Here is a 14,980-nt window from a genome sequence, read left to right as displayed (position 1 = left end):
CTTCCCCTGGCCTAACCCTGGCCACTGCACCATTGCAGGAGTGGACTAGTAGATGGAAGATCTCTCCCTCTCTGTGTTTTTCCCTCTCTCCCTATAACTCTACCTTTCAAATAAATAAGTAAATCTTTTTTTTTTTTTTAATGTTGACATTCAAACATGGCGGGGGGTGGCTATGTCTTTTAATATGGTCTCCTCGGTCATGGGTGCTTGACTCATTATTAATGAGTTGCAACCTTCCTTGTTGAAGAAATCCGCTCTTTATAATGAAAAGAGACGTTTATCAGTGAAGAGCGGAAGTGTCTACCACATGATGCAGTGTTACGTTTTGAAAGGAATTGGGACCTTTTAGAGCCTTACTTTTCCCTAGTTTACTAAATCCGCTATCTGTCCTCTGTTCACACTGTATGCTATTCAGATTTTTTTAAAAGATTTATTTATTTATTTGAAAGTCAGAGTTACACAGAGAGAGGAGAGGCAGAGAAAAAGAGAGAGAAAGAGAGAGAAAGGTCTTCCATCTGCTGGTTCACTCCCCAGATGGCCACACTGCCAGAGCTGCGCCGATCCGATGCCAGGAGCCAGGAGCTTCTTCCGGGTCTCCGCGGGTGCAGTGGCCCAAGGACTTGGGCCATCTTCTGCTGCTATCCAAGGCCATAGCAGAGAGCTGGATTGAAAGTGGAGCAGCCGGGACTCGAGCCGGAGCCCATATGGCATGCTGGCACTGCAGGCTGCAGCTTTACTCACTACACCACAGCGCCGACCCCCACACAGTATCCTGCTGTTATGAAACCCTTCTTTCTCTGATGCTTCAGTGGAGGGTGTCTAGTTCTGTGCTCAGGTATAAACAAAAAACTATGATCTAGTGTGTAAATGGTTACTGTCTTTGTATAGGTAAAGGAATGTAATAGTGCAGGTGTTTGTCATTAGTGAGAATTAATTTTTTCACACTGTAAATATCATATTGATTTTTATTAAGACTTTTTTTGGAAGCAGGGTTTTGGTTGTTGATGCTTTCTTAATAGTAAATTAGGTTTAATAATTATCACATAGTAATTGCTACTGTGGTTTTCCTTTAAGTTATAAGATAAGAAATGCTGTAAGAGAACAGAAATTAGTTCCAAAATCACTTTCATCAGTTGGTGTTTGACTCCATTGGGAAGATTCAAAGATTATTTCACTAAGAAAAGATTATCATGGTTCATAGTCATTAAGCCTTTTGCTTGTTTTATTAGTGGATTAAATGTTTATCTTTTGATTGTAGACTTGCTCTGTGTGTGAGTTTGTGTGTCTATACAGATAGGCAATTAACAGTAAGTCTCTAGGAAAATGAGACCCAATAGCACTTGCAGAACCAAGCAATTTCCTCAAACAGCTTCTTTCTGTTTGTTTCTTATTTCAGTAGAAGGTGCCACCGTCCATCCAATTGCCCAAGGCAGCATTGCCTCCCTTCCTCACATCTGATGGCAGGGCCTTTTTATTCCATCTTCTAAATGCTCGTCACCTCCATGACCACTACCCTGGTTCAAGTTTACACAATCTCTTGCTGGATTATTGCAGGGGCTTCTAAGGAAATTATTTATTTGAAAGATGGAAGATGAAAGAGAGCGAGAGAGAGCGCACTCTCATTTTCTGGTTTACTTCCCACATGCCTGCAACAGCTGTGACTGGGCCAGACTGAAGTCAGGAGCAGGAAAGGAGCAGGAAACTCCATCAAGATATCCCACATTGGTAGCAAAAGCCCAATTTCTTGAGCCATCACCTGCTGTCACCCTGGATAAATAGTAGCAGGAAGCTGGAATCAGGAGCAGAGCTGGGACTCAATCGAAGGCATCTAGTATGGAACTTGGGTATCCCAATGCCTGCCCTGGCTTCGTAATGGTCTTCCTACCTCTGTTTTGGCCCCTTTCGCTACAATGGCAAAAATCTTACAGAAACACAAACTTGAGTGTGTTGTATCTCTGCTTAAGGTCTGCTTATGCTGTCTCCTAAGAAAGTTCAAAACTGTAAGTAGATATATGAAATCTCATGTGATCTTGCTCCAAATGTCTTGTCCCTCATCCTTCCCAACCCAAGTCACATTATTATCTGGTAATTTCTTTCAGAGCAGGTATTCCACCACTCAGGTCTCAGCACATGCAGTTCTTCCCTCTCCTTCTGACACTATCTCAGGTTTTAGAAAATTTTATTAGTAGTAATCGTACATATTTATGGGCTGTAATACATTTCTATACACACACACATATATATAAATGTAGGTAGGTAGGTAGGTAGATATAGGAAGGAAGGAAGGAAGGAAGGAAGGAAGGAAGGAAGGAAGGAGGGAGGGAGGGAGGGAAGGAGGGATATGCACTGTGATCAAGTCAGGTTCATCAACATTTCCCCTTCTTTGGCATTACTTTATACTTGTAGCCTTGGAGCTGCTTTCTTTCATCTCTTTATAAAACAAACTAGGTTATTCTGTTTGAGTTCAGTAACCTACTATGCTGTGAAACCCTTATTCCTTCAATCTAATTGATTTGGTACCCTTTATCCAAACTGCTTATATCCCAGTTTAAAGTCACTTTCTCAAACTACTTTCCAAAACCATTCAGAGTAAGATCAGTCTCTTCAGTGTTCACCTCCATGCCAGTGTGTTTTTCCCTCTCCTTTTTTTTTAAGATTTATTTATTTGTTTGAAAGTCAGATTTACATTAAGAAAGGGAGAGGCAGAGAGAGCGTGAGAATGAGAGAGAGCAAGAGACAGCGAGAGAGACAGAGATATCTTATATCCGCTGCTTCATTCTCCACATGGCCATGATGGCTAGGCTGGGGCCAGGCTGAAGCCAAGAGTCAGAAGCTTCTGTGGCCCAAGTATGTGGGCCATCCTCTTCTCATTTTCCCAGGTGATTAGCATCGAGTTTGATCAGGATTGAAGCAGCCCAGACATGAACAGGCACCCATATGTGGTGCTGGCACTACAGGAGGTGGTTTAACACATTATGTCACAATGCTAGCTCTGTATTTTTCCTTCTTAAGGGACATAACCTTGGTAATTATTTGTTCACTGTCTTTTACACTCAAGGTTCAATATAAGCAGGTGAGGACCCAATCAGTTTTATCCCCGGCCCTCTGGCAGAGAGCTTGACTCATAGTGGATGCTCGGCAAATATTTGTTAGATGAATGAAAATAAACAAGTGAAACGAGCAAGTGAATAAAAGACCAATTTGAATGCCATGAAAATACTTTTACAGTTGAATTATTCTGGCCATCTGAGTTTGGAAAAATAAAGATAGGACAGTAGGAGCGCAGATGACTGGTGCTTTTAAGTTAGTTTGAAACTATCATCAACAGTTTTTTCTACCCAGGTTGAAACTGATTTAGCAGTGTATGTGCACACATAGTAAAAATCTTTCAGATGAAGAAATTCAAATATATTTGTTAGCTCTGCACAGTGGAAAGATACTTTATGCAAATATACATACTATGTAAAATCTTGAACAGATTTTTAAATTTAAATTGTACTCATGCTACATTTCTAAGCAATTCTGTAATTGTGTAAAGGCTAAGCCTGCATCATTACTTTGTACTCAATGGAAATTTTCAGTCTTATTAATGGTGAAGCAAAGCCAAGAAGCAAATAAAAAGTCAGAAAACCAATGAAATGGATGCCATAAAGCCCAAAGCATATGTATATTCAAAGTCTTTATTTCCAATTTGATTGTTTTTAATTTGCACACAGTATCAGTAAAGCTGTTTACTTGGTTATCTCATTTCTGAGGCCACAGCAGATAAAAGCTTTCAAACAAGAAGTGGACAGGGAAGGGAAGTTGCAGTAGCCTGCTAGCACCAAATGCTGATGCTGGTTTAGTGGAGTCATCTCTCCCTCTTCTGGACTCTTTGGTCCTTTTCTTGTATGAGCAAACCAGCCACATTCTCCTGGTGGTGAGATTATGTGTGTAGATTCAATTCCTATTCTTGATCATAAGCCTCTTAAGGAAAAACATTGGCCTTTTATACAGCTGTCATTAAAACATACAAACTATGTCATGGTTGATATTCATAATCAAAAGGGAGCAAAGCGAAACAACTCTGAGTCATCCAGAGAAAATTAAATTATGTTTAATCTTGTTGGAGGAGCCTGGAAGGAAGTATTACATTTTAAAAATATTTACATCCCAAATAATGAAAGTAAAAAGCTTTTGTTCTAAAATATGTGAATACAACATTATTGCTTTTTTTCTAAAGCCACTTATAAACCAGAAATGTCCCAGAGCTAAAGGTTTACCATACACTGGTTCTAATTCTATTGATGTATCATTTACAAATGCTTTCAACTCAGTCTAGCTCATGGCAACCTATGAGAAAGGGAAAATAAATATTTCCACTTTAAAAACCTGGAACCATCACTTGAATTATAATCTTAAGGTTATAGCTATAAAGGGTGGAGTTGGGACCAGAACGTCTAGTCAGTTTATGGTGCATTTAACCATAAAAGCAATATGGTGGCATGATAAAATCAAATATCTGAGTTTGTGCCTTTCTTTGGTCACACTGTGTCTCAGTGGGCAATTCATCTCTTTAGATGAGGACAATCTCTGATCAATTATTTGCTACATGATATTTCACATATTAATGTAGTGAAATGTGAACCAGCATCACTGAAGGACTATTGAATAAGCTGTTGTATTTTGCTTTGGCTCTTGAAGAATTAAGCAAAATATGTTAACCCAGTGATATTATTCCATTCTTACTGCAATAACAAAATAGCAGAGACTGGGTAATTCATAAACAACAGAAATCTATTGCTCATAGTTCTCGAGGCTGAGCAGTCCAGGCTCAAGGTCCTGGCAGATTCTGCTTCGGAGTTGGTGCCTCCTTACATGGTGGAATGCAGAAGGGCAAGAGAATGCTGTGTGAAGCCTCTTTGATTTGGGTGCTGTCAGCAAGCCTGAAGCCCTAGTGTCCAAATCATGTCTTGAGGGCCTCACTTCTCAAAACTATCACATTGGTGGTTAAGTTGCAACACACAAATTTTGAGGGGACACATTCAGAACATAGCACCATTTCTGCGTATTTTAGTAAATAAACTCTTTTATTTCTTCGCATATAACACTATGTCAGCAAAAATGTTGTGTGCAATAACAAACAATCCCCAGTATCAGTGATTTTAAACAACCAGGGTATATTCCTCATGTCTATGGTGGCTTCACCAGTAGTTATTCCGTATCAACCCTATGTGTTATCTGAGATGACTGACTTTGTGCCATCTGGAAAGTTGTCAGTCACCATGGCAAGGAAAGGGGTCAGATCAAATCACACACTGGCACTTAAAGGGTTTTAGCCAGGAAAAGACACATCTCTTCACTTGCAATTGGCTGACCAAAGCAACCTGTCTTTGCTGAATTTCATGGGGTTGGGAAACTACAGTCCAGTGATGGACCCACGGGCCTGGAAGGGCAACTGGAATATTAATGCCCTCTAAAGACCACCACCCATCCTTATCAGATTGTTAGGAGGACTGATTAACTTAGGGAATGTCAAACATTAAGCACAGTGCTTGATATTTTATAAGAAATAAGTCAACATTACAGTTTGTTATGACTTAACATAGGTTGCAAACTTAATTAATGATGACTTGACACTTATTTTAGCTTGTTGCATGTTGTGTTACTTCAGAACTTGAAATTCTTGAAATTAGGCCTGTGTTTAGGAAAAACTAGGGCTGTATAACCTTCTAACCTTGCTTGATGGAAAGATCATGGAGTAGTACACAGACATGGCACCATGAAATGGTTGAGGGACTCATCACTCAGGCTTACTGACGGTGCCTTGTTATCTTCTATCCAGCTGGGAAATCGGTGATTTTTAAATTGCTAAGGAACAAAGAGGGTTGGGAATGTAATTTCATCTATGGAGCCAACTTCATTGTTTTTTAGTGTCCAACCCTGTTTCAGCATGTTCCTGTCCGCCAGGTTAAGCTGAAGAACACACAGTTCTCTGGGTGCCTTGAAATGCTCTTCTTACAGTTCAGAGATTCTGTGCTTCTTTTCCAGGTTAACAGGAAGGATGTCAGATCATTGACAAGGCAGTTTAGGCAAAAATAGGATCTCTTGGTCATATGAGTCCTTCTTCACTCCTTTCCGCTGGGAGGAGACATTTTCAGACTTTATGTCTTCATTATTTCTTTCCTCATAAATAGGAGAAAAGAGTCCTTGTGACTGATTGATAGATGATTGATAGCATTCTAACACAGAAGACTGACTATGGCACTTCAGTTGGCATGGTCGTCTTCAATGGGCTGTCCTGGCCTGTGAGCTCCTCTGAAGTGCAGGTTGAGTCGTTCTTTAGCTTTTGGCTCCAGTACCCAGCAACACTTGGAACTGAAATGAAGGCATAACACAACAACATTGTCCTCATTTAAAGGAATTCTTAGGGAGAACACAGTAGGACATTGTAGCAGTGCAGGGCCCTTGAAATCCCATGCATATTGTCTTTTCCTTTCTATTCTTTCTATTCATTTCTTCTTGTGAACTTCATGGCTAGGGTTGTGACCATGGGAGAATCCTTGTAGAGATTACCTGATCTACAGCATGTGCTGGAGATGGCTGCCTATAGCTATATTTCTCTCATAATAACATTTCTTTCTTCTCTTTCTACCTCTCCTACTCCCCAAAAAGAATCATTCTTTTTTTAGAAGATATGAAAAAAATACAGTCTGCAGAACCTGCCCCCCACCCAACACACCCATACATCCATACACCCTCTCCCAACATTTTAACTCAGTAGAGACTGGGTTTGTGCCAAAAGTTCCTCCAGCTCATTGAATTTCAAACTTCAGGAATCATCTACCACCAGAGGGCTTATTCAAACCTTTTTCTGGACCCACCTGGTCCAGGGTTTCTGATCCAGTAGGTGGAAGTGGCCTATGAATTCACATTTTGATAAGTTCATGGGTTATACCAGAGTAGCTATCAAAAGGCCATACTTTGTGCAGCACTGCTCTATCTGACCTCTTCGTGTCCTCCTCCTGCCCCTCCTGACTTCTGAGACTTCCTGATGCCAGCTTTTTGCCAGCTACTGGATTTATATAATGTTTTGTTTGTTTTTGTCTTTCTTTGATTGAAGTTTTCTACAATCTGTCCTCAGTATCCATGGGGTGTTGGTTCCAGGATTCCTCTCATATACCCAAACCCTCAGATGCACAAATGCATTGTATTAAATGGCATTGGATTTGCATATAAATTCATGCATCTTCCTGTATACTCAAAATCAATTTTACATTATTTGTGACACCTAATGCTGTATAATAGTTGTTATACCATGTAGGGGATGCTGATAGGAAAAATAGTCTGTACATGTTCAGGAAAGGTATTTTTTTCCTGGTTATCTTTAATGCATGGATGGAGAATTACATACATGGAGGGCCCTCTGTATTTTGGGTGCACGGCTTGATAATTTGATGTACATACATACCACAAATTAGTTACTATGGTCAAACTAATCTATCCTTTTCTTCGCATATTTATCTTTGTGTGTGTGTTTGGAAAGAACATTTAAGAGCTACTCTATCATTATTTTTTCTTTGAGAACAAGTTTGACTGTTAACTCTCATAATACAACTCTTTGAGGACAGAGGTCCTGCATCGGAAGTTAATGCACAGTGACTCCTGTTGTTATTTTAACAATTAGCACTCTTTTGTATGATGTCAGTGATACACTTGAGGCTGTTGACATGAGCTGCCTAGAGTATGGAAGCCTTTTGAATCCAGAAACTCCATTGGTATTTAGGCAAGGCCACAAGCAATATGGAAGTTCTCTCCTCCCTTCAGAGAAAAATGCATTCTTCTTTGATGACCACTTCTTTCCACTGGGGTCTCACCCACATAGGTCCTTAATGTAGGATATTTTTTGCCACAGTGTCTTAGCTTTCCATGCCTGAAATGCTCTCATGGGCTTTTCAGCATGACCAGAATGTCTTAAGCACTGATTCTGAGGTCAGAGTGCTACTTAAAGCGATTGTCATTCTCTGAATCTACTGAATGGACTGTTTGCCAAGTTGAAGCATTCATTTCTTTCTAATTATACTATTATTACCAAACATTTAATCCTATCCATATGATCACTTTAACACTTAAAATGCTATTTTTACAACCAAGCTTAAGGAGATTTGGGGTCCCATGGTAAGTTTTTAAACTGTACCCTTAGAAGTAAGCCCAGGGGCCAGTGCTGTGGTATAGCAGGTAAAGCCACCACCCACAGTGCCAGCATCCCATGTGGATGCTGGTTCGAGTCCCGGCTGCTCCACTTCTGATCCAGTGCTCTGCTCTGGCCTGGGAAAGCAGTGGAAGATGGCCCAGGTCCTTGGGCCCCCACACCTGCATGGGAGGCCTGGAGGAATCTCCTAGCTCTTGGCTTTGTATCGGTGCAGCTCCGACCGTTGTGGCCACTTGGGGAGTGAACCAGCGGATGGAGGACCTCTATCTCTCTCTCTGCCTCTCCTTCTGTCTCTGTGTAACTCTGACTTTCAAATAAATGAATAAATATTTCAAAAAAAAGAAGTAAGTCCATAGTAATGTATGCAGAACTGTACAGCTTTACAATTACAAACTTCATACATTTCCTAATTACAACTTTAGGAACATCCTGTTTCTTCCCACTGTGCCCACCCTCTCACCCACACCCCTACCCCCTTCCTCCTCCCTCTATAATTCCCACTCTTATTTTTTACTATGATCTATTTTCAATTAACCATATACATGTATGACTAACTCTATGTTAAGTAAAGAGTTCATCAAATAGTATGGAAAAAAAAAACCCTATTCCTCAACAGTCAAATTAAAGGCTATTAAAGTCATTGCTTCTAAGAGTGTCAATTTCATTTCTACAGATTGCCTTTTAGGTGAAGAGCTACCCTTTTAGAAAATTTCAAGGATACCATAAGGTATTTCCAACTGTGTTCCCCTACTGTATATATTGTATATATATAGAACTTACTCACCGGTGTAACTGAAACTTTGTATGATTTGACCAGCATGTCCCATTCCCCACCCACTTCAGAACCACCATTTTATTCTCTTCTATGAAATCAGCTTTTTTTAGACTCCATATATAAGTGAGATCATGCAATATTTTTCCTTTTGTGCCTGACTTATGACATGATGTTCCCCAGGTTCATCCATTTGGTCACAAATGACAACTTTTTTTTCCTTTTGAAGGTTTTATAATGACTGTGGACATTTAGATTGATTCCATGTCTTGGCTGTTATGAATGCTGCAGCGAATGTGGGAGTGCAGGTGTCTCTTCACCACACTGATTTCATTCCCTTTGGATATTTACCCAGAAGTGGATTGCTGGATCATATTGAAGTTCTATTTTACGGTTTCTGAGTAACCTTCCTATTTTCTCCATAAACTGTACTAATTTAGATTCCCACCAACAGTGTCCAAGTGTTTCCTTTGCCATATGTCCTCACAAAAAGATTTTGTCTTTTGGATAATAGCCTTCCTAACAGGTGTGTGGTGACATGTCATTGTGTTTTTGTTTTTATTTGAAAGTTACACACACACACACACACATACACAGAGGGAGGAGGTGGAGAGGGGGAGAGAGGGAGAGAGAAAGAAATAGAGAGATATAGAGAGATCTTCATCTACTAGTTCATTTCCTAAATGCCCACAACAGTCTGGGAGGGGCCAGGCCAAAGCCTAGAACTCCATTTGGATCTCTCACATTATTGCAAGGACTCAAGCACTTGAGCCATAATCACCCATGCCTCCTGGATGTACATTATCAGAGAGCTGGATCAGAAGCTATACAGATGGGACATGGACCAGGCACTATGATACAGGATACAGTCATTCCAAGTTGTGGCTTAACCCACTGCACCACAATATTCACCCACATTGTAATGTTTAATATTCCTAATGCAGTGTCTTTTTTTTTTGTTTTTTGGTTTTTTTTTTGTATTTTTCTTTTGATATTACAGTATTAGCATTCCCCTTTATATGTTTACCTGAATGTTGTTTTGACTGCTGTGGATTATGAATTCCTAAATATGAGAACTGATTTTTCCTACCAGAAGACCTTATAGAGAAAGCCAAGAGGGTTACCAGCTAGTATTTATGAAGGCTGTATTTGGTCACAATAGTAAAGAAGTGGTTTTCCTTGTGACAGTGATATTTGGACTCTTTTAACCAGCTATTTCAAAAGCTTTTATGACTTTTTACATTATATTCCTAGTATCTAGCTAGTTAGCCACTTGGCCTTTATAAAATTCTTTAAAAAGTGTTACTTCAGCTTTATCGGTAGAAGATAAAATTGAGGTGGTGAATTTTATCATTTAGTTTACTGATTCAAGCTATAAATTCATAGTTATATCTCTTAAGTTGATCCTGACATATAAAAAGTAATTTGGTCCTTGAGAATAAAGATTTATGTGACCTTCAAGAAATGAAAAGCTACATTTTAAATGATCTACTACTAGGAGGTGTTTCTTGATAGATGAGCACAATTGAAATTATATATTAGTTATTGTCCAGGGTGAGCTCTTTTCCACGTGGCTTAGCTGGCTGTTTTCTTTTTAATTTTTTGAGATAACATATTTTCAATTTACTTTGCAGTCAAAGGCTTAATGCTCCACAAAATAAAGAGTTCAACACCCAAAAAGTGAAAAGACCACAGAGAAGGGCCATAAACAGCAATCAAATGAAAAGATGTCAACTTCACCAATATACAGTAAACTTCAAGATAGTCATAGATCATCAAAACTGTAGTAGTATATAACTCCTAATAATTTGCCCAACAAAGATTCAAAATAAAATTTTGCAAAACTGTATTTGTAGCAAAACTGATATACATATATTTTGTTTTTGTTTTTGTTTTTTTGACTTTTTAAAAAGTTTTAGCTTCCACACATGGGGGAGAACATGCAGAATATTCTGTTTCTGTGTGTAACTTGTTTCACTCAACATGATGTCCTCCAATTGCAACCACTTAATGCAAATGATAGAACTTCATTCTTTTTATAGCTGAATAATACTCCATTGTGTGTGTGTATAATATATATGTGTGTGTATAATATATATATTATATTCTTGGGCTGGCACCGCGGCTCACTAGGCTAATCCTCCGCCTAGCGGCACCGGCATACCAGGTTCTAGTCCCGGTTGGGGCACCAGATTCTGTCCCGGTTGCCCCTCTTCCAGGCCAGCTCTCTGCTATGGCCAGGGAGTGCAGTGGAGGATGGCCCAGGTGCTTGGGCCCTGCACCCCATGGGAGACCAGGATAAGTACCTGGCTCCTGGCTCCTGCCATCGGATCAGCGCGGTGCGCTGGCCGCAGCGTGCCGGCCGCGGCGGCCATTGGAGGGTGAACCAACGGCAAAGGAAGACCTTTCTCTCTGTCTCTCTCTCTCACTGTCCACTCTGCCTGTCTATATATATATATATATATATATATATATATATATTATATTCTTTATTCATTTGATGATGGACACCTTGGTTGATTCTAAATTTTGGCCATTGGGAGCAATAAACATGATGGTGCATCTCTTTAATAAAATGCATTCGCATCTTTTGGATATTTAGCCAGTAGTGGGATTGATGAATCATATGGCAAGCCTATTCCTAGTTTTTAAAGAATCTCCATACTGTTTACCACACTGGCTACTATAATTTACATTCCCACCAACAGTGTATAAGAGTTCCCCCGTCTCTATGTCCTCACTGGCAATTGTTGTTCTCTGTCTTTTGGATAATAGCTATTCTGATGTTATGATGTGATACCTCATTATAGCTTTGTTTTACATTTCCTTGACAGCTAATCATGTTGAGCATTTTTTCATATGTTTTCTGGCAATTTGTATTTATTCTTTTGAAAACTATCTATTGAAGTCCTTTGCCCATTTCTTAACTGGATTAGTTTTTGTTGTTGAGTTTTTTGAGTTGCTGATAATCCTGGATATTAATCTTTTGTCACATGGGTAGTTTGCACATATTTTTCACATCCTGTTGAATGTCTTTAACTCTATTTATTGTTTCCTTTGATGTGCAGAAGCTTCTTGTTGTCTCTGCTTTTGCCCTTTCAGTATGATATTGGCTGTTGGTTAGTCACATATAGCCTTTATAGTTTTGAGGTATATTCCTCTAATTTGTGGAGGATTTTTTTTTTGTCATGAAGGAATTGTTGAATCTTACCAAATGCCCTCTCTACATCTGTTGAATATGCTTTTTATCCAAGAAGTCATCACCAGCACCAATGTCTTGAAGTGTCTCTCCTATATTTTCTTTTAGCAGCTTCATAGTCTCAGGTCTTAAATTTATGTCTTTGATCTATCTTGAGTTTATTTTCGTATACGGTGAGAGGTAGGGATCTAATTTAATTCTTCTACATATGTATATCCTGTTTTGCCAGCACCAGTTATTGAAGATATTTTCCTTTCTCCAATGTATATTTTTGGTACTTTTGTGAAAAGTAAGTTGACTCTATGTATGTATATTAATTTCTGGGCTGCCTATTCTGTTCCATTGGTCTATGTGTCAGTTTTTATGCCATAGCCACTTGAGACTGGAACTTTTGAAGGAGAGACAGAGGGGAGGGAGGAACAATGCTGCCTCCTCTCCTGGAGCAAAGTAGTTGTTTAGACCCCAGTCAGCTCCACAGGCCATACTCAAAGTGATGGCTGACCTTGGATGGCTGCCCTTGGAATTCTCCCACAGTCAAAGCCCCCAGTGGTGGGGCACTGATGTCTGGGTGCCACGGCAACTTCTTCCTACCCGATCTGGGAAGATGGTGATCCAGCTGTGTAGATGCAGGGTGTGGCTGCCCTCTTCCTTGCTGTCCCATAGAGTCTCTATTCTGTCACTTCTCTCCTGAAAATGTTTCTCAATCCATCCCCTGGGAATATGGTCTTTCCTTTGTTTTTTTTTTCTGGTATCTTTAAGCAGGTGAGGTCATTTGGCTTCTCACTATTCAGCTCTCTTAGATCTGGGGTGTTTTCTTTATGTGTGGAATTTCTCCCTGTGACTCAAGTAACAGCGGGGGCATTTTGGTTGCTTAATTGACACCAGTCATGGGTGTTTGTATGTGTTTGAATTTCAAATAAATAAGGTGACTTATCCATTGTGAGCTTTTTATATTTAATTAACATGTTTTTGAGTGTTTTGCAAGAAATGTTTTCTCTATGTTTGTTTTAGGTTCGTTGAAGTATTTATTTTTACAGTAACAGTCATCCTTGATTAAATGATTTCTTACATATTAAAAATGATTATATGGTATTCCTTTGTTTGAATGTACCCTAATTAGTTAACAAATCAATGTGTTGCAATAACTGAAAGACAAAAAAAAACTGTTGCCAGATTATCCCCTAAAAAGAGAAAAAAAGAATTATACATATATTGCTAACAAAAGAAAAAGCTTTTGTGGATATTTCTTTAAATTATACTTCTCATATGATACTGTAGGAAACAATCAAATCTTTAAACTGATTTGGTTTAAAAATATTATTAATTTGGAGTGTTAGTAATCATTTTTAATATCCTCTTAGCTTTGAAGACAGATGGTCCAATCTGCCACAATAAAGAGATAAAATACCAGAAATTATGCCTCTGTGTCCACAAGAAACTAAATAGATTATTTGTTGTTGCCATTATGTTCATTTTGGAATATATTATCTTTATGCATTGTTTTTTTGTGTGTGTTTCTTTTTATTTTGAAGCATTTGATTATTTCTCATATATGGTTTTGGAAACTATAGAAATTAGTTCCTATAATGGTTAGAACTTGAATTCATTCTGTGCTCACTTATAAATGCAGGTTATTAAGGGCATGTACTGTGCAATGCAATTCATGAACCAGTAGATGGAAGATCTCTCTCTCCGTCTCTCCCTCTCTCTCTGTGACTCCAACTTTCAAATGCTAAAATACATCTTTATTTAAAAATACATCTTTTTTAAAAAATAACGTATTTCCGCACTGAATTCTAGATTCATAATGCTAAATCCTTCTTTATTCCCTTCATCTCTTTGTTTTCATTCAACATTTCCAATTATAAGCAATTATGCTTCCTTCTCCTAATTCTATTTTGGTTAATGTGCAGTATGATGAAACAGACATTCAGTGTTCTTTATGTTAAACAATTCTGAATTTGAAACCTTGTTCTTCCACTTCCTGGCTGAATGACATTGAGTAAATATTAATTTTCAGATTTTCTTCACTCACTTTTCTGAAGAATAAATTAAAATCCTAAGAAAAAAATCATGTCTTAATAAGTTATAATTGCTATTTAACTTTTAATTTTTAACTCTTCCCTCTGTTTTCATTCTTTCCCTAAAGTTTGCAGAAGAATAATTTGAACATCTTGATGGTTCTTTTGGGAAAGATTCAGGATAAAACTTCAGCGTGAGTGTTTTGGTGCAATAGGTTAAGCTGCAGCTTGTGATACCCACATCCCATATCTCAGTTCTGTTCTAGCCTCCCGCTATTAAGATTTGTGTTATTTATTAGAAAGGCGGAGTTACAGAGAGAGAGGAAAGACACAGAGAGGGAGAGATCTTTCATGTACTGGTTCACACCACAATGGCTAAGACTGGGCCAGGCTGAAACCAGAGCCAGGAGCTTTTCCTGGGTCTCCCATGTTGGTGGCAGGGGCCCAAGCACTTGGACCATCTTCTGCTGCTTTCCCAGGTGCATTAGCAGGGAGCTGGATGGGAAGTGGAAGAGCCAGGACTTGAACTGGCGCTTTGGTAGAGAATGCTGGTGATGTAGGCACAGTCTTAACCCACTGTACCAAGGTGTTGCCTCCCCCCATAAGTGTTTTTAAAACACAGTTTTTCTTTCTTTCTAGAGTTCATCATTATTAAAACATCACCATTTAACTAATATTTACTCTGTCTCAGTGAGACTGTAGACTTTAGTCAACTTTATTCCCTTTCAATCTGAACAAATTTTCTTTAACATAGTATATAGTCCTCAACTTCTTTTGTAGGGAGAAATTACTGTGAG

The 14,980-nt window shown here is 38.9% G+C and overlaps 1 protein-coding gene across 3 annotated transcripts in view; it reads left to right on the top strand.

Moving 5' to 3' along the window:
• TMEM200A (transmembrane protein 200A) overlaps positions 1-14,980 on the top strand; it is an 89,315-nt gene that overhangs the window by 51,804 nt on the left and 22,531 nt on the right. The window contains exon 3 of one of the 3 annotated variants that reach the window (XM_051855331.2): positions 8,865-8,918. The exons of the other annotated variants lie outside the window; for them this stretch is intronic. The gene's annotated coding sequence lies outside the window, so the exon portion shown is untranslated. The remainder of the gene's footprint in view (positions 1-8,864; positions 8,919-14,980) is intronic. 3 annotated transcript variants of the gene reach the window in all.

Source organism: Oryctolagus cuniculus, chromosome 5, assembly GCF_964237555.1.
Source record: "Oryctolagus cuniculus chromosome 5, mOryCun1.1, whole genome shotgun sequence".
Taxonomy (NCBI): Eukaryota; Metazoa; Chordata; class Mammalia; order Lagomorpha; family Leporidae; genus Oryctolagus; species Oryctolagus cuniculus.
This window is presented reverse-complemented; position numbering and strand designations above follow the sequence as displayed.